Here is a 15,510-nt window from a genome sequence, read left to right on the forward strand (position 1 = left end):
GTAAACATTGACGGAGTCATTTTCAGGCATATTAATGTTTACATCCAATCAGCGGGATGTGGGGGCAGCCTAATTAACTTAATCAGCTGGAGGAATGCGCCGGCAAATGAGAGCCCCACCTAGGGACCGCGCACAATTGATCACTTCAACCGACTCTCCACTCAATTGTTTCTTGACAGCACTTCAGAACACCTGAATTAGTGAGGGGGCATATGGTGATTAAAAAAGCAATTTTTCCCCCCTTCTTTTTTTTCTCTTTTCATAACCATGTTTGAAAGAGATACTGCCAGCATCATAATCTGAGTTTGTAGAGGGAAGAAATAGTTGGTGTAAAGCAGCAGCAGCACTAAGCACCAGCACACTAATGGTTTCAGTTATTCCACCCAGCAGTTTAATTACCAATGGAAGAGCACAAATGATCAAACTGAATAGTTCTCCATTTTGGAGAAATGATTTCTTTCTCGGCATGAAATTGATCAAGAATTGATTTGGGATGGGATGTGAAGGGTGGCGATGGATGATTGCAGACAATCAGTGAGTTGCACCCAAGTAATGCCTTTTAGTGTGCGCTCACCTATCACTTTCTTCATGTAAGCAGAGCCAGAAGCTACTGTGTGTGAGGGTGTGTTGGGAGTGGGTGCATATTTTGATGGGGGGAGGCGAGGCTGCAATATCAGACCAAGACAGAAAAAAAAAAAAAAAAAAAGTCTGAGCCAAACACAATAATAAAACCCTGGCGTTATCTTCTCTGCTCCCAACACACACACACACACACACACGCACACACACCCTCTGCCCTCGTCCCTGCCCATCGCTCTCTGTCTCCCTCTCATTTTTTCCTCTAAACTAGCCTTGCTCCTTTCCTTACCACCCTCCCTGCGTATGAAAAATCAGCAATAAAAAGTTACATAACCCGCTATGACCTTTCCCACGTAATACACGCGGCCTGATGGGCCAACCCGGGAGCTTCATCGAAAAGCTGTCATTCTCTGCTATCCAAGCACTGCCTGGGGAACATTTACCGGATAATTAATATATTAATGCATGAAAAATAGTTACACAGGGGCCCCTTTGTCAGCTCTTCCACCGCATGGGGGAAGAGGGATACAGCCTGTGAACCATCAATATACAAGCATCCTACTTCAATGGGCCATCATAAAACACTGCTCATAATTTTATGGCTTCATTCACAGCCCCCGCTGTAAAGGAAGGCCATATTTCCTCGTATTCACTGGAGCACGCCAGTGGCTTTTTTATGATTTGGCGGTTTTAAGCCGCCGCAATTATGGAGGGGCTCCTGGCCCCGGCGTGAAGGACGGGCCGGGGTCAGTGAGGAACGGAGGCGTGACAGATTGTGACCCACATCCACCAAGCACACACACACACACACTCACACACACACACACCTTTGGCTTCCTGATGACACGCTGTCAGTCATCCCTGTTGTCATCTTGCATACAGACGCTAAAAGGGGATTTTTTTACGCTGAGAACCACTGACCAAGAGTCTGTAATTAAAGGACAAGTCTGGTCAATTCCAACACGTAGCTCGTAGTAGTAGTTGTTGGTAAATTTGGAGTGCTGTCAGTAGAGAGAAAAACGAAAACCATCGGTGCTGACTACACCGTGTTATCCTCCTGTTGGAGTTAGCACCCAACAGGCTTCAACAGGGCAAGTTATAAACTTGTTTTTAGCTTCTAAACATGCTTGAAATGTCATTACCAGTACCTACCCATGTGTAGTGATTCCTTCTAAGTGAACACAGCAAATTTGACTGCATTAGATGTGACGGAAAGGCATAAAAGCTGTGTTAAATTGTTTAGAATTTCCTGTTTTCCAGTGAAGTCCACACTAGTTAAAGATACCTTTCTGTCACATCTACAGCAGTCAAATTTGCTGTCTTCACTCTATGACATTTTGATGATGTTTAGAAGCTAAAAACACATTTAAACTTTGCCCTGTTTAAAGCTGTTGGTTGCAAAATCTTGCATCTTGGGGCAAAAAGATGTTTTAGTTGTGCAGTGTTGGGAGAAACGTGTTACAGTAATGTATTCCTTTTCGCTGTAAACCAGTAATATATCACATTACTGATTACATTTTTAATGCAACATTTAGTGGCGTTTTGACGGCCGCAGTTCTGAGACGCAGGCAGCCCAGTTGCTTTTCACCGACTGCAAGACCCAGGCTGACCCAGAGCATGCTGGGAAACATCGGCCCCTCATCTGATTTAACAGCTGATTTGTTCACAGTCAACTCAACATGATGATGTTTTATATAAACTTTTTATTGTTTTTGAATCGACCGAGCCTAATGTTAAATCGAACGAGCCTAATGTTAAAATTCTGGATCTTCACAATCCTACCTACAGCACCTTTAACAAGTTGGGAATGAGAACGAGTTGAATTAAGATGTTGGTCATGTCTGTGTTTAAAGGGCCAGTTCACTCTTAATACATACGAAAAAATATTGTGTTACCTATGGCATCAAGCAAAATAGTTTTGGTTATTTGTCAAGGTCATTTCGACCCAGGTTATTTCTGCCACAACCCCAACACAATGGAGGTCAATGGGATTCAGGTTTTTGTTCCAAAAGCATTAAGCATTGACTTTTTTATTTATATATCATGAGATGACGCAGAATACACTGGGAAACACAACATTTGGTAAAAAATGTTTTTTAATAAAATGATTTAAAACACACACACACACACACACACACACACACACACACACACACACACACACACACAAACCCAAACCAAAATATGGGGGCCGAAAAAGTGGGACTCAGCAAAGGAAGAAATCTTTGAGGAGCTGTGGCGGTGCAGATGGATGAAGCCAGCAGATGATGTGCCTCTGCTCATATACTTTTTCCTATTTACATCATACTGCTACGATTTTCCACGCATTCATCACACAAGCTGACATGCCTTTAAATTGATATTGTACAGTCTGACTGAGATTGTGACCAGGATTTCATTAGACCCATCTTGCAGAGTGTGACATGCAATACACTTACACAACAGCTGTTGTCGCACAGTCTAAAGGCATCTTAACGCTGATGTCAATTTGTATTGTTCCATAGATTTATTTCCTAATTTGAATGTAATCATTCACATACATTCAGTGGTTTTCACTTGTCTCAAGTTTATTCCCGCCGGTTCTTAAACACGAAGACATGATGATGTTGAAGACCCTATAAACAGTCAGTCCAAACTATTTTTAACGAGGCAATGCACAGAGATGTAAATTATAAGACTCCTGAGAGAAGAAGTTTGAGAGGAAACTAGACTTGTGCATCTTCTTCTTAGTTCTGTTTTCAGGCTTTAGTAGTTTCATCCTGGGATGGGAGACATTGGCCAATCACAGGTCATTTCAGAGAAAGACAGTGTTCCTTTTGGCTGTTTTACAAATGCATATTCGGTGAAAGTTCTGCTAACTGCTAACAGAGAATTGATTGTCATCCATATACAGTGTATATCCACATACAGACAAACACACAATAAACAAAAATGTTTCCTGTCATGCAATATACACAACACAATTTTAGACAATACAACAGCAGCAATCGCTAACAATTCTATTAAACATGTGCAATCTAATGTATTTCTACATTTGTTTTTTCGCTCTCTTTTTTAAAGATTTTTTTTTGGGGGGGGGGGGTTGGTCTTTAATTGACAGCACAGTTGTAGACAGGAAGGTGGGGGGAGAAAGAGTTAGAAGACAGGATTGAGCCTTGGTACATGGTGTTGTGGTTGCGGTTTCATTTCCAATTTTGTAGTTCCTTTTTGTGTTTTCCACATTTAGTTCCTCTGTTGGCTCTGCCTCTGTGTCTCCTGTGTTTCCCCTTCCCCTCCTGCCAACTGATGCCAGCTGACTACACACACCTGTTCGTCATTTCACCATCATCTCTCCCGCCACACACGCCTGCCAGTCATCTACAATCAAGCCCAGTACTTCAACTCAGGATCCAGTCACAAGCTTTGCTTGATCGTTTTCTGAGCCATCTTGGTGACACTCGCTTTAAGCACGCTAGATACCCTTATACTGATACTTACCTACTTTTGTTTGTTCTCTACCATCGTATCCATACCTCCCTGTTGTCTCCAGTTTAAGTCCAATTTAACACTCCTTCTTCCTCCCTCCGCTCCCGCTTCCAGCCTTTCCCTCTTCGACTTCTTTGTTCCCTGGACTTCAGTGCCTCCTCCTCGGCTCCCTCAGCCCTGGTTCCCCCACGCTCCCCAAGCTCTCGTCATCCTATTCCAGCCTTCAGGTCCCTTACCATCCCACCCAGCCCTCGCCATCCTAACCAGCCCTCGCCATCCTCCTCCAGCCTTGTGCCATCCTCTCTGTTCTGGGCGTCTGCCTCCCCACACCACCCTTCCTCTTTATTATTAAATAAACGTGATATATTTTGTTTTTTTTAGCCTTGAATTTGGGTCTGTTCTGTATCCCAGCATCACAGCCCTTTTTTTCTCTTTTATGAAATGTCTGGTTTTCTATGTTTTTTGTCTTGTATGTGTATGTCACTGCAAACCACTTTGAATTGCCTTTGTGTCTATATGAAAAAATGTGCCTTGCATTATCTTATACGTCGCTTGTATTCTATCTAATTTGCCAGAATGCGACTTCTGGTTTCGGTCATGTCGGAGTAGGCCGCACATGTGAGGAGCTCCGACCTAACTTGCATGTTTCTTTATCGAATTTAATTTTAGAATCTCGGACTGAAGTTGTATAAGAATTATTTGCGGTATAGGGCCACAGCAATAAGCCCTACCAGGCAAAAACAACAGCTTTGGGACAAACCAAAAAAATTTGCAAATAAGCAACAGCAAGGCTTCTCGGCTATGACTGCTCTTCCAAGGAGGAAAAACCCATGACCAACGGTGGAAAAACTGCCCAAACCCCGCGTAGTTGAAAAAAGATTTTTAACATTTTCGGAATCTCTTGGGCCGTTAAAAATTTCATGAATGACTGAAAGAGACATGCAGCTTCAACAACGTCTGACTGCAACGGAACCCTTTGGCGGGGAGAACTTGGCAAGATTTTTAAAACCGAAGCAGTTCAAGTCTCTACAAACCCAGAATGCTACCTGCTGGATCGTGTTGAAGACTTAGAAAATGGGTTCAGCAGAGCCAATCTGAGGATTGGGGTGTTCCGGAAGATAGTTGAGGGGTGAGGACACTGTCAAATTTGTATCGAGCATGTTGATGGAGCTACGGCAAGCGTTGTTTGAATCTGCCCCAGCTCTGGAGAGAGCTCACAGAGTCGGCAAAAGCCTGGGAAATCCGGTCTACCCCCACGTCCGTTGTGGTATGTTTTCACCGATTTCAAGAAAAGAACGAATGCTGCAATGGGCTAGACAGCACACAGTTACATACCGAAACGCCACCCTGAGGATATACCCAGATTACAGCGTCAGTTTATCGAGGAGACGGGCTGAATTCAATGACGTCAAACAAGCCTTATATGTGAAGGGGAAAATTCCAGCTACTCTACCCTGCCATCTTGCGAGTCGCGTTTAACGGAAATACTTTCAAATTCAACACACCAGAGGAAGCTAAGGCTTTCTACGACCAGAAGGTGATGGGTGAAGACAATTAGGACCAGCTGGACTTTGGACTGATAGCTTGTGGAGTCCGCCACTTTGGCTGCAGTTAGCTTGTGGCTAACACGTCTGAAGTACTTCCCGAGCACAGACTGAGAATGTGAACTTGCCCCTTTTTGAGGTAAACTGTTATTTTTGCTTATCATACCGGGTTACGGGAACTCTTAGGATGATTATTGAATCGTGAAAAGTATCACTGTTATCACCCCTTTTTATTTATTTTTTGTTATTTTTTTTTCTCAACTGATAATGTTCACCGGCTGCCACTTGTTGGATTTGGTTGCGTTAACTAACGATATACTTTGTACCGCTATAGTGCTAACCTAGCCGATTCATTTATTTTATAAATGGGCTAAATATGTGTAGCTCTATACATGTGTGTGTGTATGGTGGTGTACGTGATTGGTGAAGGATTTTGGTTATTTGATTATTTGGTCTCTGTGGTTAAGGTTATAATCTGAGAGCTTTGTATTATGCTATTCTGTTTCATAATGTTATTGCTAATCGGTCAAGTCTCTTCACTGTTCACGGTAGGATAGGACGTACCGGAAGGTTCAAGAGTTAGGGAGCCTGCAGTCTGCTCATGTTCTAGCGGCAGACATAGGAGTGTTGAGGGTTGGGAGGGGGCCCATCAAAGCAATTGATGGCATATTTAGTACTGGATGGGGAATGTATACTGCCCAATGGTATCTCCATTTTGTTTTATGTGATGCTTATGTTTTTGGAGTTTTTTTGCAAATATTATGGGGCGCACTCTCTTTTTTTGTTTTTCTTTTTAACAGATCATGTCATATGATATAACTAATGTCAGGGCTGAAGTAGGTGCGGCATCAACTCATTTTATTACTTGGAATGTAAAAGGAATGAGTGGGCCGAATAAGAGATCAAAAATATTTTCCCACTCAAAGAAATTAATGCAGAAAAATAATTTTTACAGGAAACACATTGAAAATAGTAGACCAAGTCAGGCTTAAGAAAAACTGGGTTGGGCAGAGTTTTCATTCTAACTTCAACACTAGAGCACGGGGGCGGCGATCTTAATTCATAAAAAAAATATTATTACTCCATCTCAGACGATCTCAGAACCCCAAGGACGATTTATAATAGTATCAGGGTCACTCTTTAACACTCCAGTCGTACTAGCAAGTATATACGCCCCAAATTGGGATGATGTCAGCTTCATAAATAAACTTATCTCTCTTATCCCGAATTTTAATTCACACAAAACTAATTCTTGCAGGTGATTTAACACCGTCATGGACCCAGCCATAGATCGCTCCAACCCAAAGACTTTAGTACGCTCTAAGATGTCTATAGCTCTAGTGAATTTGCAGAGCAGACTGGTAGTGTTGATCGTGGAGGTTCCTCTATCCACATAAAAGGAATTCTCCTTTTTTTCAAACGTTCACCCATACATATAGTAGGATAGACTTTTTCCTGATTGACAAAACACTTCTCTGCTGTAAAGAAGGCGGAATACAGTGCTATTGTTGAGTCAGATCATGCTCCAGGTCTCTTGATCTTTTGTTTGCTCAAAACCTGACGCAGCGTAGCACATGGAGATTGAACACAGCCTACTAACAGATAGTCACTTTTGCAATCTCATATCTAAGGCAATAGATGACTTTATACTATTTAAACAAGTCAGATCTATATCTCCATCCACTTTATGGGAGACACTTAAAGTAGTTGTAAGAGGAGAGATTATATCGTACACTATTTCACGCAATAAGGAGAGAAAGCAGAAGGAACAAGAACTCATTTCGTCATTAGAAGCATAGACCGCAATATTCCATCACCCTACTCCAGAGTTAAATAAAGAGAGGATTGCACTGAAAACCGAAAATGATTTATTATCAACAGAAAGGACTGAGAGGCATCATCTGTGGTCAAAAGGTCATTATTACGAACATGGAGAGAAAGCAGGCCGTCTTCTGGCCTATCACTGAAATGTAGATCTGCTTCTCGTTTAATCCCACAGATTCGCAATACTTCACAAATCATTGACCATAGATCCAGTAGAAATTAATAATACTTTTAAAGAATTACTCCGACTTTATACGTCACATCCCCACAAGATAACTCAAACATGACTACTTTCCTGGATAGTATAGACATACCAAACATAGATGCAGCTGCTAAAGACAATCTTGATAGGCCCATACAACTGCAGGAGATTGTTGATGCCATTCAAAAAATGCAAGTGGCAAATCACCGGGACTTGACGGCTATCCTGTGAATTTACAAAAAGTTTTCTTCTCAACTTGCCCACCATCCTACTGAAATGTTCAATCACTCTTTTAATCAGAATCATTTACCACAGACACTGACTGAGGCATCCACTCACTTCTTTTAAAGCCAGGTAAGGACCCACTGATGTGGGTCCTACCGACCTAATCTTGCTAAATTCAGATGTCAAGGTTCTAGCTAAACTTCTCTCCTCAAGATGGATGGTGTAGATCCCAAATCATCTCAATGGAGCAAACTGGATTCATGAGAGGCCGTCACTCCTTCACAAATATACGCAAACTCCTAAAGTAATACACTCACCGGCGTCCAGGGAGACGCCAGAGGTTGTTGTCTCCTGGATGCTGAAAAAGCATTTGACAGAGTTGAGTGGTGTTATTTATTTGCTGTCCTGGGGAAATTTGGTTTTGGCTCAAATTTCATTTCTTGGATCGCTTATTATATACTGCTCCCAAGCATCAGTACTTACAAACAAACTATCCTCCCATCTGTTTTCTCTGTCAAGGGGTACACGTCAGGGTTGTCCCCTCAGCCCTTTGTTATTTGCACTAGCTATTGACCGCTATCAATTAAGTTCAGACGGCCCCTGACATCCTTGGAATTCATAGGTTGGAAACTGAGCACAGAGTTTCTTTATATGCAGATGACCTGCTTCTTTATATTTCAGACCCAGTTTCATGCGTTCCTAATATTATTAATATCTTAAATGACTTTGGACGTTCTCAGGTTACAAATTAAACCTCTCCAAAAGTGAATGCTTTCCCGTCAATAATCTAGCCCGTCATATTTTAGACAATACACTCCCTTTCGTATGTCAAAGACTGGCTTTAAATACTTAGGGATACAGATCACTCGTGTTCTCTTATCTCTATGAAAAGAATTTTAAACCTCTCTTACTCAAATTGGAATCAGATCTAAAACGATGGTCTGTCCTTATTTATCTCTTGTAGGTAGAGTAATTGCATAAAGTTGAACGTCTTACCTAGGTTTTTATACCTATTCAATGTCTCCCAGTCTTTTTGTCTAAATCTTTCTTCCAGTCTCTGAATAAATTAATCTCCTCATTTTTGTGGGCTGGCAAAAAAATCTAGAATCCGTAGAGAAACTTTTGGAAGACCCAAAGACCAGGGGGCCTAGCACTTCCCAATATGGAAAAATATTACTGGGCATCCAATATACAAAAAGTATCATACTGGTATCAGGCCCCAGACCTGGATTGGTGCAAAATTGAGGCAAACTCTTGCTTTTCTACTTCACTCCCTTTTTAATTACGGCAAAATTACCATTCTCACCATCCAAATTCTCATCTAGCCCTGTGGTAATCTCCACTCTTAAAATAATGGCACCAATTCAGGAAAAGATTTGAGCTGAAAGAATTCTCTGTGTATAGCCCAATTTGTGACAACCATCTATTCCTGCATCCAGAATGGACCATACCTTCACACTGTGGCGTAGGAAGGGTCTAACTATATGCTACAACTTTTATATAGACGGTGTCTTTGCCACTTTTACTGATCTTACTGAGAAATTTCATTTGCAGCGGTCAAGACCCCATTTAGATACTTTTAGGTCCGTCATTTTATTCAAAGCCAGAGTTCATCATTTCCTGTTTACCACAGACCAGGACTTGAGAAATTTTGCGGACCCAGTTCATCACAAAAGACGATCTCAAACATTTCAAATAAATACCCTTTTCTCCAGGAAACGTCACTAGAGCGGCTTAAAACCCAATGGGCTGAAGAACTAGGGAGGGACATCTTGATGCAGTCTGGGACTGCGCTCAGACTAGATTTAAAAGGCACTTCATCCTGTGCCGTCTAGCTTGATACAGTTTTAAGGTTTTTTCACAGATTTACTACACAAAATCCAAACTATCAAGATTTATTCTGACATTCAAGATAGGTGTGAGCGCTGCAATTCTACACCAGCAGATATGTCGCATTGGTTTGGACCTGTTCTAAACTAAGAGATTTTGGTCATATGTCTGCAACATTTTTTAATGATGCTTTTGGGTACCAAAGTGAAACCCTCTGCAGACATGGCCATCTTTTGGGGTCTTGATTAATGAGATCTTGTGCCCCCTGATAAGAAGAATGCTTTTGCTTTTGCCTCTTGTTAGCCCGTAGAAGAATAGCTTTACAGTGGAAATCTCCTGATCCACCTAAAGGTCTGTCTGGCCAGTGAACTATGTTTTTCTTTAAATTAGAAAATTAAGTACTGCACCAGGGTTCCAAATTTGTAAATTTCACAAAATATGGGACCCGTTGATTTGTATTTTGATAACTCAATCTCTCCGTAAGACAAAAGGGCCCTGAGTGTTTGTTTGTCTTTTTCTTTTTTCAACCATGTGTAGCTACAGGCATGGATAATGTAGGGGTGAGTGCCCCCCCCCCCCTTTTTCTTCTCCTTTTTTTTTTGTTGTTGTTGTTTTTGTTGTTGTTTTTTGTTTTTTCTCATTATTATGTACTTATTTTTTATTATCGTTATTTAAATTTTCCTTAATTTTTAATGGCAGTAAGTGGTTGTTGTGGGTGGGTGGATGGGATTCGATTGACAAAGTAATGTTAAACCAATTCAAGATATTCTATTTATATGCATGTACAGTGTTACCTTTCTTGAATAAAAATATCGTAAAAAAAAAATAATTTGCCAGAATGCAAAATCAGATGAATTTAGCAACAACAAAATTTTGCATTTTGATTTATAAACCTTTTGAATTCATTATGTATGAACACTGCAGACATGCTCCATTTCTCAGTCTGCTTTCTGTGTGATTACACAGCAGTGTGCTATTTACATGGGAAATTAACTTGAGACCGTGTGATGGCTATTATCCTCCTACAGACACATGAACAAATATCCAGATACTATACGTGCACAGACCAGCAGGCGCACGTGCATGTAGACAAATACAGGAGCATATGTTTGCTGGCATGGAGCACAAACACACACAGTATGCTTGTGCACGGAGCACATATTTGCACACTCTTATTGAGAATTGACAGACAAATTCACCCACATGTCATATAAGCACTATATATGCATTTCTCCTGGCATTGAATTTGCTTCAATCTATATGAATGTATGCTTTTTATCTAATTATCACAGTTATAATTAACTGCACTCTTGCATGTACAGTAAAACAAAACAAGATATTATAGATATTTGTGTGAAATTATAGGGAAGTGAAGACAAACTCTAAAGTCAATATTGGGGTGTGTTACAATTCTGCTGACTGATGTGATTCTTGTGGCTGTATCTGTGTGAATCCTCCACAATGCACTGCCGTATATGTGTAATCAGTTCTGTGCGCCTATTCCTTACCAAGAAATATACCCTAAGACCTAGACGTTGATAATAGTCCTATTCATTAAATATTACTCTTGTCAAAAGGGTGCTGCGGGTAGAAAGGCATTTCATTTCTGATGAAATACAAGCCTGAAGAAAGAGACAGCGATCCTAGAAGAAGCCACATACATTTTCTGGAGCAATTCCACCAAATGACATTCTGTACCGCTAGCAGTTTATAATGTGACACAAATGCCATTGAGGTGCAATTTAATAGCAAAATACTGAGTCAGGAGAGCTTTCCCAAGATTCAGTGAGAGAAAAATCGCTAGACTGGAAGGTCAAGCTTAGACTCAAGTACTGCTTTGTTATTTCAACATGTTAGCTCGGAAGTTAACTTATAACCCCAATAACAAAGGGAAGGTTCAATGTAGCTGTGTGAATGGCACCTACCATGTCTTTACTGGATTATGTAATCCATGTGATTCATAGAGACTGAGACATGTTTAGAAATAGATATTTATACAGAGAAACTGTACTTTTTTTTTCTTTTTTCTCTCAAATACTGACAGTGGAACTAGCATTATGTTCCCACACATACTGTACGTTAAAATTATATTGTACACATGGGCATTGCTGGGATTTTAGAAATACCGATGATCATAATAAATTATAATTGTTATTATTATTATTAATTCAATGTCAAAGGCATCTCCAAACTACTGGTTAGGATACGCAAATCATAAATTTGTTACGTCTGAGGAAACACCAGGCTGGGTCCTACAAGTGCAGAGTGTGGAGGCAAGAAGGCAGCGAGAAGGTTGATAATGTCTGTGAAAATTAAAAGGCCTACGACAAAAGGTTTCCTGATTCAAGAAAAAGAAATATCCAACTGAAAATCCTCAAAACACTTGAAGACTAGGAAATGCAAAACCACAAGCAAAGGAAGACGATGATGATCAGACAACAGAAAAAAAAAGCATAAGAAAAACACGGGGGAAAAAGGGTTTTAAAACCAAGGCCCGGTGCCCTAAGGTTGATAACGGGTTTAAAACCCTTTAAAGGGCCCGGAGCCCCAACACAAAGGGGGGAAAAAACCCACAAAGCGGGAAGTCAAACAACATGCCACGGGAGAAAGAACTCCCCCAAAAACAGAAACTGAAGCATAAAATTTAAAACCCCAAGGATAGAACGTAAAAAAACAAAACAAAAAACATGGGAAACACAAACCCCTGAAAAAGAAAGGGAAACCACAAACAAGGAATGAATAAACCAAAAAACAGAAAAAAACTACAACTGAAAACCTAAAACCGGACCTTTTTTTTTGCCTGAGGTTTAGTTTCTTTGAAAAAATTATCATTTTTTTGTTTCTCCCCCCAAAACCCCCCCACAGGGGAAATACTAGCAAAAAAAAAAATTTTAGCCTTGGCAAAAATTGCCGTCAAACACTATTTTTTTTCCTTGGGGCGGGTAGTTTGTTCTTTAAAACCCCTTTTTGGGGAAAATGGCGTTATTGTGGGGCCGCCCCCTCTAAATTTAATAATCAAAGCTAAGCCTACTGAAAAAAAATTTGATCCAAAACGGGCCCTTTTTGGAGCACACCCCCCAAACACTACTGCATACAATTGGATTTGGCCCCCGGTCCTAATGTAGTCTATTTTTAAAAATTTTGCCTAAACTTTCATATTTGTAAAATTTAAGTTCAGCCATTTTAGCTTTAAAATAAAACTGGTTTATGCTTGCAGACCGGCCCAAAAAAACCCGGAAAAAAAGGGTTAAAAGGAGTTTAGTCTTATGACTGGGGAAAAACCCGTATATTTTTTCCTAATTTTCTGGTGTTTGCCAAAAACAACCAATCAGAGTTTTGGGGGGGCAGGAAAGGGGGAAAGGGGTTTTTAATTTCCACATGTCTAGCGGCTCCCTGGGTCCCCAAATAAAAAATATATATGAAAAAAAGGCCCCACAAAAAAGGGAAATGATAAAAAAAAGGTCTCCTTTATTTCATTTAAGAGCTTTTAAATTTAAAACCTTTTTCCGTAAAAAAAACATTAAATCCAGACACGGAAGGGGTTTTTTGTAAAACTACAGAAAACCGGACCCCTTTAAACGAGCAGGGGGCATTCATTAAAAAAAAAACCCAAAAAAAACCTTCTTGTTCCCAATGAGAAAATTTAGTGACCCCAAAAAAAAAGGTACCATTTTGCTTTTTTTTTGGGGGGTCTTGCTGGGCTTTTTTTTTGGGATTTTTACCGGTCGTGTTTGGGAAACTTTAAACCAAATCGAACCGAAAACCAACCCAAATTTTTTTTAGTCTTTTAAAATTAAAACCCCAAATTCATAAACCGAATGGAAAATTAACTAAAGATCTCCCTTTTAGGCCTGGATGTTTGGGGGCCCTCGCCTCCTCTAAACCCCTCTTCGTTTTACTCCGGGGAAAACCACATTTTTTCATTTGCCCCCAATTCAAAGAAAGGGGGGAGGGGGAGGGGGGAAAAAAAACGGGCGTTGTAGCCAAACTGGTGAGCCAGCATTGTGAGTGTACAATATGGAGAAAGGGTGATCCGGAGAGTAAACACTAAGCAAGTTTAACCCTTTTGATAAGATGGGCACGGGGAAAGCCTTTCCACCCAGATTGAGTTTTGGGTGTAGCCCAATGCCCCGGGGGAATTTAATCACCAGGGCAAGGGGGGGCCTCAAAAGCATGAGCTGGGGGGCCCCAGGGGGGAAAACCGGGCCGAGGGCCCGGCTTTCCAGTTGGCTGCTTTCCTCCCCAAAAAAACCCCCCAACCTGGGCCGGACCCGGATGTGCTGCATGCCAAGGCTTTCAGGTTTTAAAAAAACCCGGGGGTGTTCAGGGTTTTTTTAAACAGGGTTTTGGAAATGTATGAAATCCTTTTTCGGCTAAAGGTGTTTTTTTAACGTACGAATCGTTACCCAAAAAATTTTTGGTATAAAAAACCAAAAACGGCGCCCCCCTTTGGTTAATTGAAGCCGGGCACATGGCAGTTAAGTTTTGCGGGCTTTACAGATAAATTTTAGCCGGAAAAAGGGGCTTTTCAACCAGAAAACCCGGGGGGAAAATCGGTCTTTAGCGGTGTTCCGGGGGCCCCCCCCGTTAATTTTTAGAGAAAACCAAAAGACAATTAAAGGGAAAAAAGATCGGGTTTTGGGTTTTAAAACCGGGGGTACCTAAAGACTCCCAGGCCAAGAACCCAGCAGGCCCCTTGGTGTTTCCCCCAGGACACAAATCTGCTTCTCACTTAAAAGGGGGGTTTTTACACAGCAGTTTATTGTGCGGGCCTACATAAAAAAAGGGGTAGAAAAAACATAGTTTTACAGAAAAAATTACTTTGTACTATTGTATGAAGGTTTCCCATGAAACAGTTTTGGATGTAGACCGTAACCCAGTGCGGTTTCTGAAGAAAGCCAAAGTGAGGCAGGACCCAAAAACATGGATATGTAAACTCAGCCAGGAAGGGCCAAAAACATTTTTTTGCACTAAATATCCAAAAAAAAATAATCTCAAAAAAACCAGCACAACGTGGTCTCAACAAAAACAACACAACTTGTTTTTTTCCCAGGAAAATTGTTTGGTTCCTCCTCAGGAGCGTTTGAACCCAAACCGCTTTTTTTCCCAAATTGTCAAAAGTCGTTACGATGCCAAAAACCCTTAAACCCGGGTCAGCGCGGGTGGGCTCCCCCTTTTTCTGGCAAAACCCCAAACAACCCGGCCCCTAAAAAGGGTGTCATTTTCCCGGAAACCGTTTTTCCCGGGAACCCGGACGCCCTAAATAAAATCCAAATGGGGCCCAGAAAAGGGGGGGAAACGTTCAAAAGGGATAAAAGCCCCCCAAATTTGGTGTGGTTATCCCTCTGGAAATAATTTGAAAAAAAACGTTGCCATTTAAATTTTAAAAAAGGCCGCCATTTTCCAAGATGGCCCCCTTTCCCCATCATTGGAAAAAACCTATTGCCCACAAAATTTTTACTTTTTGGGACATTTTAAACCCTTTTTTTTAAACAAAAAGGGAGGTTACATAAAATTTTCTATTTTGTGTTTTGAGAGTCCTATAGTGGTATTTAAGTAAAAATCCAGAAACTGACATAATTACAAAAAAAAAAGGGATTTTAAACCAGGTCAAATTTCCCACATGTTTTATTTTATTTACTGGGGGTTGATCCGGGGACCGGGTTGAAACAAAATTCCGGTAGGGAAAAACACTTTTGCCGATAAAATTTTTAAACCCAGTAAATGAGTCATATCCGTGCTCGGTTTGATAAAACCCCCTAAAACGGGCCCCAGCTTTCTTTGAAAACCACGGGCCCCCCCCCCGCCAAACAAACACGCTCGCTAAATCCCCCCCCAAAA

The sequence above is a fragment of the Etheostoma spectabile genome, chromosome 3, assembly GCF_008692095.1.
Source record: "Etheostoma spectabile isolate EspeVRDwgs_2016 chromosome 3, UIUC_Espe_1.0, whole genome shotgun sequence".
In the NCBI taxonomy this organism is placed as follows: Eukaryota; Metazoa; Chordata; class Actinopteri; order Perciformes; family Percidae; genus Etheostoma; species Etheostoma spectabile.